Here is a 17470-nt window from a genome sequence, read left to right on the forward strand (position 1 = left end):
GCTGCTTTATGCCCTTATGTGTGCATAGAGAAATTTCCTTTGTTTTCGGCTAGTGTTAATTTCCAGATACGTGATTGCTAACTGGCATAGCAAGGACCAGTGAAATTCTCTGGCACTGTGAAGCCCACTTATTTATGTATCATTGAAGTGTTTTTCAGTGGGCCTCAGAGGTGGCCAATTTATTTTCCCATAATAAGAAATGTTAAATGAGCACATTTTAACCCTTTTATTATTTTGTAACATGTACCAGTTTGAGGCTTCTTTCTTATAAGAGTGTGAACTTTCAAAGCTGAAACTGTATCTCTGTATCATGGTGCCTAGCACAGGGCAGATGATCTATGTTATGAAACAACTTTTTGTTTCCTTTAGCATGCTGAGAAGGAAGCAAAGACTTGTCTGTGTGCCACAAACTGGGCATTTACTTCTCCCTCAACAACAACCCTCCATGGCTTTATTTTGAAAGTGAGTAATGGTTAATTCATCTAACAAATGTTAAGAGTTTTTATTATATTTTGGGAATTGTGTGATTGGTATATGCTTTGATCTCTCAAGGAGCTCAGAGTCTAGTAGAGACAAAATAAATCAAAAGATAAATTACGTAGAACATGTTCTCAGTCACTCAGTCATGTCCAACTCTTTTTGACCTCATGGACTGTACCCTGCCAGGCTCCTCTGTCCATGGAATTTTCTAGGCAAGAATACTGGAGTGGGTTGCCATTTTCTACTCCAGGGGATCTTCCTGACCCAGGGATTGAACCTACAGAACATGAAGATGTGTTTATGCATAGAACATCACAGAACATTATGTGTTTACAGAGGAGTGAGGGGCTAGGTCTTCAGCTGAGTGAACAAAGATAGAGAGGATATTCCTGCTAGATAAAAAGGAATAGGTTTCCCAATTAAAAGGTATAGCTTGCTTGAATGTACGTACAAGTGTCAACCAAGTATTTGGATAAACTGGAAAAGTTACTGGCTTTGGAGTAGAATGGTAGAGATAGTAGGAAAGGTGTTAGTTAGGGGCCATATGAAATCATGGAGGATCTTGTGAGCTAAAGTCTGAAATTTGGGTTTCCTCGTGTAGGCAAAGGAGTTAGGGTGAAGAGACTCAAGAGGGTAAGTGAGAAACATGATTTCCTTTTTTTCTTCAGTAATGGGGGCATATAATACCAAAGAAACATTCACTAACTCTGGTCCATCAGGAAAGGCAGCAGGTGAGATAGGAGGCACCATTGAATAATACAAAGAGAAAACCAATTCCATTTATCTCCCCCTTGTTTGGATTAGCATTTTGCTTCTCTGATTAAAGTTAATTCATCTGAACAATTACAAAGTGGGACTTTGGATCAATCTTTTCAGGGAGGTAGATAGGAACCTCTGGCATTTTCTTCTTTATGTTTTGTTTTTATTGAATAATTCACTAATGATTTTCCAGGAGGGGCCCAACTGTATCCATCTCCAGAATTTCCTAAGGGATCGCATTCTTAGCCTTCAATCACACGAGCGGCCTTATTAAGGATTTCATGTTTTTTTCTTCATTCACATAGGCTCAGAAGAGGAGGGAAATCTGTTTGTTATACAGTGTAACTCATTGCATAATGGGTCATTGCATATTTCTGCAAAGAAAGAGGCAAAGGGAACTTGGAAGGAAACAAAAGATGGCATTGAAATGTGATTTGTCAGTGGGAAAGGGAGAGATAGGGAGTCACAGAGGGAAGAGAAGTGGGACAACTATTTTTACTTTCTACATCTCATCAGTTATTAATTCTAAACTCTATAAAGTGTTAATGGGATATACTTTTTAAAAGAGAAGAGGACTGGAAATTGTAAGGCATATGAACAGAAAAGTGAGAGCCATCTTTTGAAAAAAAAAAAACTCTTTGGATGTGATTCAGTTCATTCAATTCAACAAATAGTTGTTGAACTTTGCCTGTGTGTTCTTGAAGATTTCAGCATCTCTTGGAAGAACTGGACTTGTGAATCACTAGCTATGATACCATGTTGTAAGTTAGAAAGATGTATAAATTGATTTGAGTATTTAAAATACAAGGACACTTAATTTTCCCTTTAGGGCTGAGGAAGCATTAGAAGTAGAAACTTTCATCTGTATTTAAGCTAATGCTTGAAGGACGAATTGCAATTTTTCAGAAATGAACAAAGGGTATTATGGGAAGAGGGAAAATTAAGGACAAAAGCTTGAAAATGGAATGGAAATATATAGCATGCTGTAGAAACTGCTCCACTTTTTAGGGTCCTGGAATCTAGGATGTGAGAGGAGAACCTTGGGAGGATGTTAAAAGGTAGAGTACTAGTTAGAATTCTCTGGTTACAAGCAACAGAAACTGACACAAGAACTCATGCCCAGCATACACACAACATCACCATCCCCAATACACACACACACACATACATGCGCACGCACACACACACGTGCTCACACACAATTTACTGGAAGCATACAGTGCTACTCACAGAATCATAGGAAATGCTGAAAAGCAAGGATTCAAAACAGAAACTGGGGCATCAGACACTCATGGTGGTCTCTCCAGAGAGCTTCACGAGGTGAATCATTTTCAATGAATTCTCTTAAACATCAGAGTTTAATGAGATGACATCTAATTTGTTACAACTTGGACACCTATTGGCTTGAAGAGAGGAGGGCCCCTTGATAGAGAGTGCCATTAAGCTAATGGTACTGATAGGAAGAAGTTAGATTCCCTAATCTGTTTGGTTGCTATTACCAAAATAGATGAAAACAGAACAATGACACATGTCCATGAAAAATAAGATGGAGCTGACTTGTGAAGGGCTTTGTATGTCAGCTGAGACTTTTGAAGCATATTTTAGAGGTAGAATCAACAGGGCTCCATGGTCCATTGTCCATTAGTGGGATGATAAGGGTAGAATCAAAGAAGACAACAGAGTTTTGCCATAGATGAATTCATTGGTAATAGAAAATATTATTGAAATAGGTGTCATGGGAGGGTAATGTTTATTCTGAGAAGCCTGCCAGATATATAAGGTGATATATATATATCAGACATATATATATATATATCAGAGCTACCTAAGATAAATCTGGAAATTTCCAGAACAATCCCATGAAGTTTTGTTAAACATATGGTAATCTATTCATGACTTATCCAAAAATTACTGGTTGATAGCCTCTCTGATCTAGAACATCACTCAAAACAAGGAAGGAAGTGAAAAAGCCCTCTGAATCATCCAAATGGATATCAGAGGAACTGCCTATGCTACTGAAACATTTTGATCACAAATTCCCTCAAGGACTTCCCTCAGAGACAATTCATTTTACTTCAGAAATTATTATAGAGATTATAAATATCTGTTTTATTAGCTTACAGAAGATTAGGAGCAACAAATTATACACAAATGTGAATATGGAACATACAGATAATGGCTTAAAATGACAGCTTGGTATTGAAGAGAGAAAATATAAAGTTTCAAATATTGAAACGCACTAAAGTATGTGGGTCTGGAATGCTGTAACGTGGAGGAAAGCATTCTTCTGCTGACAAACATTCAATAGGCCATTGCGTTAGTCTGGATAGGATAAGTAACACTGCAGTAACAAACACTACCAAAATCTCAGGAACTTAACACTAACGGAGATGATTCCTTAGGTAAGGTCTGCTCCTGATCTGGGCAGCTCTCTTAGGCTACCAATCTCTACATGGTGTCTCACTGATGTAGGCTACTGCATATTTGTACACTTGGCTCTCTCAACACATTATCACTGAGGGCTGGGATAGGGCATAGTTATCCCTATGGGCCTCCCTCTGAGCAATTAAGTGTTTTTGTCCAAAAGTGACACACACATATCTACCACTGAGTAGAACTAAACATCTAACCCTGTCAACATGCATGGTGGGGGCAGGCAAGTGTAATCCTCCCTTGCGCCAGGAGTAGAGTCAAACCAGTTATAGGTGAGCACCCAAGAGCTTTCCTGCAGTCATTCCTGAACTGCAACCTTGTGTCAGACTTTAAGTTTACAACAACACTGGAGTCGTCTCAGCACAGCTCAATCATATTTTTCCTTAGAAAAAAAAAAAATAAGGCATTTATTTCATTTTATTTGTAAAATGGTGCAGAAAGCCTTCGTTCATGTAACTCTGTTATCTTTTGTCTGTGAAAGGACCATCTAAAGTGTTTTACAAAGGATTCTACTAACAATAATGAAAATAAATGAAAAGGATTTAAGCATATGAACAGAAAGACTTCCATTACCTAGAACAGAAGTTGATGAGATTCTTCTGGAAAGGGCCAGATAATAATTCTTTAATTATTTTTTAATTTTATGGATCATGCAGTCTTGGTCTCAACTACCCAACTCTGCCATTGCACTGTGAAAGCAGTTATGCACAATATGTAAGGAACAGGTGTGTTCTGATAAAATGTGATTTACAGAAATAGCCAGTAGGCCAGATATGACCCATGGTTCATAGTTTACCATCCCCTAGTGTAGAATATTTACTTGTGGACACCTCTGTGGGAACTTTAGGGCTCCCCAGGGTACCTTTTGAAAATTATGAAATGTGGAATCCTTTCTAAATATACTATTCCTCTCTAGTGAGATTGGACTACTTTCTGTTCCTCAAATGCTATCACATGTCTGTGTTCTTATCTATGTTCTTTCCCCTTCTAGGAACGTCCTCTCCTCTTAAAGGTCTACTCTTTCTTTGGGGACCAGATTGCAGCTTCCTCTTTGAGATTTCTCCTTGAGGACTCTATCTCCAAGGAGAACTGCTGCTAAGTCGCTTCAGTTGTGTCCAACTCTGTGCGACCCCATAGACGGCAGCCCACCAGGCTCCGCCGTCCCTGGGATTCTCCAGGCAAGAATACTGGAGTGGGTTGCCATTTCCTTCTCCAATGCATGAAAGTGAAAAGTGAAAGTGAAGTCGCTCAGTCGTGTCCGACTCCTAGCGACCCCATGGACTGCAGCCTACCAGGCTTCTCCGTCCATGTGATTTTCCAGGCAAGAGTACTGAAGTGGGGTGCCATTGCCTTCTCCACCAAGGAGAACTAGTTCCTCTGAATTCCAAACTGTCTAACTCAGTGTCTCATTGCCTTATTGTTCTTCACTGTGGATATATCTTTTCTTTTCTACTGGATTTTAAGTTCCTGGAAGGCAGGAGAAATGTCCTAGACTTAATCTCATGTGGTGCTAGTAGTAAAGAACCCACCTCCTAATGCAACACAAGAGATGTGGGTTTGATCCCTGGGTCGGGAAGATCCTCTGGAGAAGGAAATGGCAACCCATTCCAGTATTCTTGCCTGGAGAATCCCATAAACAGAGAAGCCTGGTGGACTACAGTCCATGGGGTTGCAGACAGTTGGACATGACTAAAGTGACTTAGCACAGCATGCTACATAAAATAGATCCCTTTTAACTTTCTTCCCTATCAAAGCCAAGCTTCTGCAATACTGGCCACCCTGACTCTATTTCCTTCTCTCTTGTTTACTGATCTTTTTTATGTCATGAACCTCCCACCTTCACATTACACTAGTGCTGCTCTTGACAACACAGCCAACCAACTGTTTCTTGCCAATTTCCAATTGGCATTTACTTATCAGAAACTTCCCATTTGCTCTTTTCCTGTTTGAATCTTCCAGCAGCATCATACTAATGATCCTCCTCTCTGAAATATTCTGTTCATTTTACTTCCTTGGTACCACTCTCTCCTATTCCCCAAGCCCCATTCCAGACATCTCTCTAAGCCTCCTTGCTGAGACTTTCTTCCCCTTTAAACACTGATGTTCTTTAAGGGATCCTATGCCTTTCTCTTTTTATTTGCACATTCTTTCCAGAACAGTATTATTACACCTATGTCTTCAGTTAACCTTCATATCCTGATGACTCCTTTATCTATTTTTCTTACTCAGGCCTCCCTTCTGATTCCCACACCTACAAATTAGCTGCATTTGAGACATCTCTACTTGGATAACTTAGAAGCCTATCATGGATAATCAATCTCTCTAAAGCTAAACTCTTCATCTTTCCTTTCATCCTATATATTCTCTTCAGTGAATGGTGTCACCATCTTGCTACTGCTAAGTCACTTCATTCGTGTCGGACTCTTCGCGACCCCATGGGCTGCAGCCCACCAGGCTCCTCCATCCATGGGGTTCTCCAGGCAAGAGTACTGGAGTGGGTTGCCATTGCCTTTACCATCTTACTGATTGCCAAATCAGGAAGTAGTCAACCATCCTTGATGCTCTGCTTCTGTTAAGATGCTCCTTAGATTTACATTTATTCATGTGTTTCTGTTCTGGTTCATCTTGCATCACAGCAAGATTCTCCTAATCAGTATCCCCTGATCTAGACCTCCTGTCTAGTCATCTTAATCCATTGTACATATCACAAACAGAACTATGTTCTAAAATGCAAATCTAATTCTCAAACATATTTGTGGCCATCTTAGCTTCAAGAAAGGGCTTTACAGGTGGCACTAGTGGTAAAGAACTTGCCTACCAATGCAGGAGACCTAAGACCTATGGGTTCTATCCTTGGGTCGGGAAGATCCCCTAGAGAAGGGACTGACAACCCACTATACCATTCTTGCATGGAAAATTCCATGGACAGAGGAGCCTGTCAGGCTACAGTCCATGGGGTCACAAAGAGTTGGACATGACTGAAGCAACTTAACATGCACAGAATATTGTGTTGAGATGATTTTCACTCAATTTATCCCACATATAGTATGCTAGGTCCTATACAATCTGGCCTGACAACCTCTCAGCCTTCTCTCTGGCCACCTCACTATTGTACTTTGCCTAATTAGTTTTCTCAAACCATGCCTGGAATCACCCCATTCCATCTTGTGCCTGGTTAATTACTGTTTTACTGTGAGCTCTCAGCTAAAATATTACTTCCCAAAAGAAGTTTATCTCCCTGTAATGCTAACTTAGGTGGCCATTATTAAGCTATCCACAGATGCTCTCATTTTTCTCCTTTTGGGCACATGGTTGGATTGCATGTTCCCTCAACCTTGAAGTTTGTTGTGATCATGTGGCTTGCTCTGGCCAACGAAATGTAAGCAGAAACAGTGTGTGCCACACCCAGGTAGAGACTTTTAAGAGCCAGTATGTAATTCACAATACCCACCTCTCTCTCTCAAGGCAGCTGCCTAACTCTAGTTAGTCTGGGTCCCTGATTGAGAAGACTTGGAGCACAGCTCCAGCCATCTAGCAGCAATGTGAAGTGTACTCATTTGGTTAATCTTATAAGCCACTAAGATTTGGGGGTTGTTTGATGCCTTGACTTAATCTAGCCTCTGTTTATTAATATAGTACTCGCTTCTTATAATGATAGCACTTCCCCCTTCACTGTACCTACATATTCCTAAACAACTATGTGTTCTATGAGGATAGAGGTTATAGCTGTTATGCACCTTTTGGTTTCCAGTACCTAGTAAATATTTGGCACTGAATAACAAGCATAATAATAGCAGGTACTTCTATAACGCACTTTACACATGTTCATTCCCTTATTCTGTGCAACAATCCCAGAAGGAAGGTTCTATTATTATCCCTATTTTGTAGATGAGAAAGTAGAATCACAGGGAGGTTAAGAACTTGCTCAAGGTTGCACAACTAGGAAATATCAGAGCTGAGACTGAAAACCAGGCAGATCCAAATCCAGAGTGAGTACTCTTAACCAATCTGCTACACTTCCTTTCTCAGTAAATGTTTATGGACTGGATGAAGCTAAATGAATAGATAGGTTGGTGCTTAAGCAACTACTTGTGTTTCTATACACGGAAAACCTTTCTCTCCCTTCCTCTTCTCTGTCTCACCAGTATTACACATTCTATGAAAGTCAGCTCAGGTATCAACTCCAGGAAGCTTCCTTGATCTCCCCATTATTAGATACTGTTCTGTTGACCTGTGTTAATCTACCATGCCTACCTCCAATATTAAACTCAATTTAGTAAAGAGTTCAGAAATAGGATGAGTTCATATAATGGAGAAAACAGTCATTTTCACTTTAAGATTGGCAGAAAGCATCAGGAATCAGTTAATAAGAGAAGCACAGAGATCCTGACCTCATTGCAGGTCAGCCCTATTTCTTAAAATGTGCAGGGGTACATTAGTGCCATTTCCAGTATAGGCAGGAAAGCCTCAGAGACTGACCATCTCCAGTAACGAGGTAATTTTGTGTTCCAGAACTAGTCCCAACCTCAGTCTTTCCATCTGACTAAGGTGTTATGACTCTCTCCATACATTCACAAGGCGCCTGATTGTCTACATATTTGCAGCAACTCCAGAACCTCATTCACCCTCAGCTATTTGCAAATTGTTACCCCTCTATTTGGCCACAGGTTTAGTTTATCCTTCTAGGAACTGGTGTGGGGAACACATGCTGTTGGAGAGGGGTAAAACACAAGCATTTGGGCTCCGTGGTTTGGACACTGACAAAGCTGAGGCTTATGGCTCAGCAAAAAACGTGAAGCTTTAGGTCTGCTGGGGAGGAGGAGGTGCAGAAAACTACCACAGCAGATGTACTTTCTGCCCTCAGGACATTTTTAAAACCTTAAGTCCTTTTTGGGGAAAGCGTATATGAATTTCTTCCCTGGTGGCCTGGCCTGAAATTTCCTTTTCCCAGACTCTGGCAGGCTGCCTTTAAGGATTCCCCTTGATAACTCTTCTAAGTGATCATCCGTCCGTGATTCTACTTACTGCAGAGGACGTTGGATGGAGAAGGCACGGGGGAGAAGTGAATTATGGCTGGACGCACTTGAGGCGCCATAGTTCCTCCATGGTCATGGGGGACTCGTGCTGGGGGCAGGGGCGTCATACGGCGGCAGAGATGAGAGAGCCCAGATAGTGGCAACATAGAGATTTGAGAAAAGGGTTTTGGTGTTTCAGAAACATTTTTGTTCTCACTCTAAACAAAGATCAAGCTGCATAACACCTCCGTAGGCAACTCCTACTCTGCTGACTCAGGAAGAGCTCCACTCCCAGGGCTCCTGACTGTCCCCCCATACCCCGCCCCCTCTCTCCTGGCTGTGTCTAATCCTCCACGATCCAGCCTCTGTTGTCTAACCTTTTCTCGATTGCTTACCTTCCATTAGGGCTGTGCCCCGTTGTCCAGAAGTTCTTCTCGATGGTCTTCTTGCGTCAGTCACCTACATAGATCACAAAAGGTCTGTAGCTAACTTGTCTCTCCCCCGCCCATTTGCCATCTGGGTTTGGCTTCACCCACTCAGGTACTGGGTGTCTTCTCTGAACCAGATGCTTTATTGGGCAACAGGAACACAATGGTAAAAAGAGAGACTAGGATTGTATGTTCCAATGCGGGGGGGGGTGGCAGTGCAGGGAGAGACAATAAGCAAGTAAATTAATTTTCTGGATGCAATATGTACTACGAAGGAAATAAAAGGGTAATATGATACAGAACCACAGGGAGTGTTTTAGTGGCCAGACCAGAAAAGGTTCTCTGAAGGGGTAATGTTTTAGCTGTGACTTGAAGGAGAAGAAGCCAACCGTGTGAATTTCTCTTCCAAAATATGAATACTTGTTTGTTGCCCTGCATCATTCTGAATAAAACAAGATCTAGGAAGTGGCTGCTTTACTATTGGATGACATAGGTTGCAGACTGTGCATGATCTGCCCCTTAAATGCTTGCACTTATAAATCTCTGCATAAAACTTAAATGACGTTTCAGCCATTTCATTTTAGTGCAGCTAATGTCTTCATGTATCTTAACATCATTACACCCAAAGTGACTAGTTTCCAGTGCTTCCTCTGTTCTTGTGAGATTTTGGAGAAGCCCTTAGCCTTTCTTCATCTTAATTCCTTAGTCTGTAAAATAAAATTACATGTTTTATTAGAATTTTTTTCCAGCCACAAATTCTACAGTTGAGATCATTCCTTCATGGGCTGAAGGTAACTCATGGGAAAGAGCACCAGGGAATCAGGATGAGGGAGAATGAAGAGGCAGAACTGAAGCTAGTGCAGTGCAGCCACCAGGAAACAATCTGCTTCCCCAGAAGTGGCCACAAGTGTGACAAATCTGGGACAGTAAAGTCTATCAGGCCCCATAATTTAGCTGGTTTATCAAATAAAATTTGATATCATTTTGTCTCAGCCTAGTGCATGTCATCTTAAGAGGCCAAGGGGTTGTTCATAAATCTGTGAAGAAATCCTATTTCTATGCAAAATGGTTATTATTTAATGACATATGCAGGCATAAATTGCTGGAACACTCAAATTTCTCTAAGTGCCCCTAGTGTAGGCCTCCCGGAGGGTGAGAGAAGATTGTTATGGACCTTTCCAAGTAACTCCTTGAGTCCCAAAGTCAGCAAAGGGAGCTTCCTGATAGGGACATCCACACTGGCCACAGTCCTAGCTGACAATTTACATGTGGTTCCAGGGCTCTGTCTCACATACCCAGCTGAGTGTATCTTAATGTCTTTTGATCAATGAGCATTTCCTGGTTGAATGAAAGATTGGATCTCTACTAGCATTCAAAAGGTAGATCTCTATTTTGTATGGCAGAGGCAAGGCCAGTCTTGGGGAATAAACAGAAAATCAGGTTGAGAATTGATTTCAATTTTTGTCACTTTATAAACATGATGCAACATTTTCAAAAGCTCCAGGACCTTTTAAAAGGTTTTAATAGAATGACATAGTGAACCTTATTTTCCAAATTTATTCAGTTCATGGATTTAGTAATTTATTTAGTCATGGATGTGTGTGTGTGCACACATGCGTGTTTATGAGTATGTGTGTGTAGAGAGAGATCTCACATTTCTAGTGCCAGGCAGCATGCCATTTGGGCAATAATATTTTAGATATTATTTATTTGGGTCAGTTTCTGATACTTGGCTTCTACCTTTGAGTCACCAGTGTTTAACAGAATAAATAGACTCAATTTGTCTCACTACTGATTGACCTTAACTCACCAAATTCCTGAATTAAAAACTGATCTCCTCTTCAGGTGGGAACTGAAGGGTTCTGTTGATTTTTAAATTTTTATTTTCTAGATTTAAATCTTAAATCTGTGCAATAAGAAAATGTGTTAAAGTTGGCTTGTCCCAGGATTCCCCAGTTATTTGACCAAAAAGCATCTCTTTTTTTTCTTCACTTAACATCTTTCAATACTTCATGAAAGATACTTTGGGTAACTTTGTGTTATAGAATTGTACCTTGAGAAATGTTGATTTGAATTAATCACATTCCCTGGGAAACCTTTATTCTGTGTAGTTATCAGTTAGTGATCTTTTCATTTACTTGTTAGTGTGTAAAATATTCTTCCATAATATAGTGAGAGAGTCCTTTCCTAGGCAGGATGATAGGAAGTCTAGGGGTCCCCAAGGAGAGAGGGGTCTGGAATTCTCAAGGAGAAAGAAAGGACAAACTTTTTTTTCTTTTCTCTCTACATTCCTTAGAATTATATAACAATAATGTATCCTGCCTGAGGACAGTCTCTGGATTAAACCTTCTGGCTAATCCTGTTATTTTAAATTATGGGAGTAGATCTGGTGAGGTCTTTACAACCTCCAGACATTCTTTTGATTCATTGGAGAGTATGTAACTCCACTGCTAACAGTAGCAAGGGGGTACTCTTTCTGCCCCCTTCTGATGCCTATGTCAGAAGCTTTCTCTATCTCCTTTATACTTTAATAAAACTTTATTACACAAAAGCTCTGAGCAATCAAGCCTCGTTTCTGGCCCCAGATTGAATTCTTCTCCTCCAGAGACCAAGAATCCTGGCATCTTTTCATGGTTTAGCAACAACCTTTCAATAGGAAAGTATAAAAAGAATTTTGAGTGTACAAGTAGTGTTCGAAAAGCATCCAGTACGTTTGGTTTGGTTAAAAACAATCCATTGCCTTGAGTTGGTCACATATTTTAGGAAAGATAGTCAAAGTGTCTGATGTCTAAACAAGATATTTTCCAGTCACTGTGATTGGTTCTTTGGACAATAGTGGGAAATGTTTATTTATTTATTTATTTTGAAATAAATTTTTCAGTAATATACATTGCTTGAAGATACATGATATAGGCTGAACTTTCATTTTAAAACTCCAGTGTTTATTTAACCTATTAGTACCTTGTCAGATAGCAACTTTTTAGAAACATTTAAAAAGAGTCTAGGAAATAGATAGTTGTGTTATAACTATACAATTGATTAATACATAGCAATTAAAATGAAAATACTAGATCTATATAAATCAATAAAGATAAATATAAAAAGATTTTCATCATGTCATGTTGCAGAATGCCACAAATGGTAGCATTTATTGAAATTGAAGAAAAGACTTGCATGAAACAATACCACTTAATATTCTTGAGGCATAGAAGCCATTTCTATTAGTGATTTTAAAAGCATGTACTCCATTTCAAGTAAGCATGTGTGAATTTGCATACTGACTCTACTACTATTGGTTGTATGATTGTGGGAATTATTTAATCTCTCTGTGCTTCAGATTTCATCTGTAAAATGAAGATAATAATGCTACCTACCTTTTGGTTATTGTGAAGGTAAAATGAGTGAACATTTGCAGAGCACCTGTAAGAATGCCTACACAGAGTAAACACTATGTTTGCTCTCATTGCTATTATTATTAGAGAAAGTATTATAATGTACAATTGATACACAAAATTCATGAAGTGGGATGCATCTAGAGAGGAATGGAGAGGAATGGACAAGGGATTTCAATTTTATCTGTATTTTTTACTTTCTAAAAGAAAAAAGAAAAAAGTCTGTATCCTCTATTAAAACATAACAGTGTTTGCTAATTTTGAGTGTCAGGCTCATGAACACATTCTAATTTTTGAATTAAAAATTTTTGTACAAAATTCAAAAAACAACAAAAGAAAACAAATAAAAGTAAGATAGAATCACCATGCACACTCTCTTATTAGATAAATGAAGGTCATTAATACTAGTGATGCCATTAGTAACAATTTTCAAGAAAGAAACAATTCCATAGTGTTAAAAAAAATCTTGAAATCATAGAAATTTCTACATTTATGCCATGAATAATTTTTTTCTACTTTAGCTTTCATTCCCTTTTCTGTTGATAACTGCATATGTTAGAGATTGCTAGCTGTCTCCCAGAAATTTTCTTCTTACATAGTAACAGAAACTTTATTTAGACATAAGACCATCAGTAAAAACTGCATTTCCTGACTCTTAAAGGTACACATGATAAGTTCTAGTGAACTGAATATGAATGAAATTTAATGTGTGATTTTTTTCATTCTTCCTTTGAAGAGAATGAACGCATCTGTCCCTTCAATTTTTACCCCTTCCTACTAAGAGAATATGACCATGATGGATGGAGCTGGAGCAGCCATTGTAAGTCAAGAGATGGAGTCTATGAATTAATATTAACCTATGTCAAAGCAATTGTTAAAAAGCGGAGACGTTACTTTGCCAGTAAAGGTCCGTTTAGTCAAAGCTATGGTTTTTCCAGTAGTCATGTATGGATGTGAGAGTTGGACCAAAAAAAAAGCTGAGCACCAAAGAATTGATGCTTTTGAACTGTGGTGTTGAAGAAGACTCTTGAGAGTCCCTTGGACTGCAAAGAGATCAAACCAGTCAATTCTAAAGGAAATCAGTCCTGAATTCATTGGCAAGACTGATGCTGAAGCTGAAGCTCCAGTACTTTGGCCATCTGATGCCAGGAACTGACTCATGTGAAAAGACCCTGATGCTAGTAAAGATGGAAGGCAGGAGGAGAAGGGGACAACAGGATAAGATGGTTGGATGGCATCACCGACTCAGTGGACATGAGTTTGAGCAGGCTCTGGGAGTTGGTAATGGACAGGGAAGCCTGCATGCTGCAGTCCATGGGGTCACGAAGAGTCAGACACCACTGAGTGACTGAACTGAACTGATGGAAAAGTAATAAGATTAAAAATATTCTGGGTTCCTGATGCCTTCAAGAAAGAGAGGTGATGCATTGTTTGAACTTACATGTTACTTTTTTTTTTTTTTTTAAAAGCTGTTACGTAAATTTTGGGTTTCTGCTACTGAACCTGAAGTAATAGCTACCTTAAGTGCCTCATTTTGTTCAGGGAATTATTCCTCCTTTCCTCTTAGTCTACATGTTTATGAGAAGTATTTATTTCATCTTTGGCTTGAGGAGTGGGCTTATGGCCCAAATCAGGCCAATATACTCCAGGGCTGGAGTTGTTGAGAAAGAAAAGCTCTCTTTGCACTGGGGCTTCCAAAGGTTAAGTTTCAAGCTTAACACTGTTGGTGGCTACTTTTAACCCAAAGCAACAGCCTGCTTGAGAGTGGAGCCAACTGAAGAGCAGAAATTAAGGAGTAAGATCAATCTCCTACTACGTCTTTGAGGACATGAATCTATTTATGATTGGAATTTTCTGTACCTAAGATTTTCAGCTGGACTTCCCCAATGGCTCAGTGTTTAAGAATCCTCCTGCAGTGCAGGAGATGTGGGAGACATGGGTTCGATCCTTAGGTAGGGACAATCCCCTGCAGGAGAAAATGGCAACCCACTCCAATATACTTGCCTGAAAAATCCCATGGACAGAGAAGCCTGGCAGGCTATAGTCCAAAGCATCACAAAGAGTTGGACAGAACTGAGCGACTGAGCACGATCATGAAGATTTTCATTTACCTGAATTAATCACTTCCCCTTTTAATTGCTTGAGTCAGTATATCTTTGTTTTTAAGACTTTCAACTAAAAATTCCTGTGTAATGCAGGACTAGTGCCATGTAGCCCTTAGAGTCAGTACCTCTAACTTTATAGATTATTTTCCCTGATATCTACTATGATGTAACCACATCATGGTTCGCCTGCCGCAATCCTGGTGACTTACTGGCAACTTATTTTTATCTCTTGTGTTTCTCTGGTAAATGAGCTCAGCTGGGTAGTTCTGGCTTGCTTCTTATTGTGTGTTGCAGTCAGATGGCACCTGGGCTTAGAGCCATCATGAGATGTCCAGCTGGGCTGGACATCCAAGATAGCATCCTCCCTTACAGGTCAGACATGTTACATGAGCCTTGTTCCCCCAGAGTAAGCGTACCAGAGACCAAGGTGGAAACCGTAAGGCTTCTTCTGACCCAGCCTCAGAAGACATGCAGCATTTCCTGCATTATATCTTATTTTCAGGAAAATCAATGTCCCAACCCAGATTCAGGGGATGGGGACCTCACAAGGGCATGGATCCTGAAAGGTGTGATTCATTGTGAGACATCTTTAAACATTAGCTGTTACCCCCCGAATTTTTTTTTTTTTTTTCATTTTTATGTTCAAGAAAAGTCCAGTTCCCCTTTGTGGTCTGAATCAATAGAGTAACTGACCATTACTCAGTTGTGAAGCAAGGTTTGAGTACAAGGGGCTGAAAGAACTTCTGGGATTTGTGTACTTCTGATTGTAGCCCTCTCTTCATGTGGGTGTTATGGCCTTCCAACCCCCTTCTCCTGCAACATCCCTTTTCTGCTAAAGCTTTTGTCCTCTCTGGAACAGAACACAACACTGTGAATCAAGGTCTGGATACAATATAAGCTGCTCTGAGCAAGTACTAGATATTTCTTTATAACTCCCACCCCTGTAGACTTCAACATCATTGTTTTTAGAGGAAATGTCTCCAGCTGGTAGATTTTAAACCTCCTGGTACAGGTGGAAAAAATTGTCCTTGATCATAGAAAAAGAACTGGCTGGATTCTATGCTAATCAGAGCAGACTTCATTCTCTGTGGGGGGAAGAAAAAAACCTCTCAATGAAACACTTTGAGGCAAAAGCTATTTGAATGATTTTTCTGAATGACGTAAGGTTGGGCTCAGGAGAGGCAGATCAAATACGGTGAAAGAGACTAAGATGTTGAAAGGCATGAATGTCCAGCTGGGATTCATGCTAGTCACAGGCTTGCAATAGCAACTTTGAGAAAATATGACCTTTTCGAAGTTCAATTCTCCAGGGAAAGTAAAGCAATTTAAATTGAGACAATGAATACAAGAAATGATCCCCAAAATTAACACATGGAGAATTTGATAATAGATTTGTTATGAGCCTTTGTTCTCTTATTTACATCAGATATCTGAAACTAGAGAATCTTGGCATACCTGGGAGCTCACCATTGAGAGTTATCAATTTGAGGACTTAGCAACAGACATGGGTTCGATCCCTGGGTTGGGAAGATCCCCTGGAGAAGGGAATGGCTACCCACTTCAGTATTCTTGCTGGAGAATCCCATGGACAGAGGATCCTGGTGGGCTACAGTTCATGGGGTCATGACTGAGCAGCTAACACTTGCAGTTTTTCTGAAACTAGAGAAACTTGACATGCCTGGGAGCTCACCATTGAGAGATATCAGTTTGGGGACTTAATTACTTTTAAAGCATTTAATAAAGTAGTCATCGATTTGCTAAACAGAGCTAGAATTTATCTACTTTCTGACTTATAGGGGCTCAAGTTGGACTTCTAGGGGCATGCTGGCTAAGGTATTCTACCTGAGGTTTCATGAAGCAAGGGAAGCAAGTTGGGGTACATCTAAAGTGGACTCCATGAGGGAACTCAAAAGTCAGAATCAGAAATATCAGAGGTAAACGTCTAGTCTGAGGGTGCTAAGAACAGGATGAAAGCACATGTGGAATGAATGAAGGAGAAGCAGGACGGAAAGGAGCAAGGAGCCTTGGATCAGTACTCTGAATGCAAGAATGCTCTTATCTCACTTTACATGCTAGCAGCTACATGATGAATAATAATAATAGTTATTAATATTATTATTACTGCAATAGCAGCAAAACAACAACAGAATAGCATTTAATTAGCAACTATTATGTGTTAGATACTGTTTTAAATGCTTTAAGTGGATTGTCCCATTTAATATTCAAAATGACTCTATGAGGAAGATACTATTCTTATTTTATAGATGAGGAAACTGAAGCCAAGAGGACAAGATGTTTCCCCAGATCATATATCTTGTATGTGGAGAGCCGAGCTGGAATTTGAACTTATATCCATGTGGACACAGAGCCCAGGCTCTTAATTGCATGATTTAGACACTGATCCACAGATGATTCAATACATTTACAGTTTGCACATGGACTTTGAGCAATGAAAGTAGATCTTAATTTTCCTGTGAGAGTCCCCCTTTGAACATTCTATACAATTGCCTCCATAAGCACCCTCATACTTGCTGGAAAATGCATCCTTACTTTTGATTTGTGTGATGGTATCACCTTTCTCTAGGGATCCTCTTCTATGAATGACAACCCAAACCACCAAGCTGTTTAAGGAGACACCTATAACTAGTATGTTGGGGGTCATTTACTTAGAGGTGGGGTGCCTGCAGCCTTCACTTCCCCATGTTCACTTCTCTGATGAATCGTTTGTTATTTCTGGAACCTAAATTGATTGGTCATTGTGTTGGGTCGTAGTAGTTTTTAGATTTGGTCTATTACCATTTGGTCTATTACCATAATCATCTGGAAGTCTGTAAAAAGTACATATTCTTGGTTCTCCA

At 39.8% G+C, this 17470-nt stretch overlaps 1 protein-coding gene across 2 annotated transcripts in view; it reads left to right on the forward strand.

The window, feature by feature from the left end:
- Positions 1 to 17470, forward strand: part of METTL15 (methyltransferase 15, mitochondrial 12S rRNA N4-cytidine) — a 375213-nt gene that overhangs the window by 288503 nt on the left and 69240 nt on the right. For both annotated transcript variants that reach the window (XR_014069232.1, XR_014069234.1), the window contains exon 8: positions 370 to 462. The gene's annotated coding sequence lies outside the window, so the exon portion shown is untranslated. The remainder of the gene's footprint in view (positions 1 to 369; positions 463 to 17470) is intronic.

This window comes from Giraffa tippelskirchi, chromosome 11, assembly GCF_054371585.1.
Source record: "Giraffa tippelskirchi isolate mGirTip1 chromosome 11, T2T-mGirTip1v1.2.pri, whole genome shotgun sequence".
In the NCBI taxonomy this organism is placed as follows: domain Eukaryota; kingdom Metazoa; phylum Chordata; class Mammalia; order Artiodactyla; family Giraffidae; genus Giraffa; species Giraffa tippelskirchi.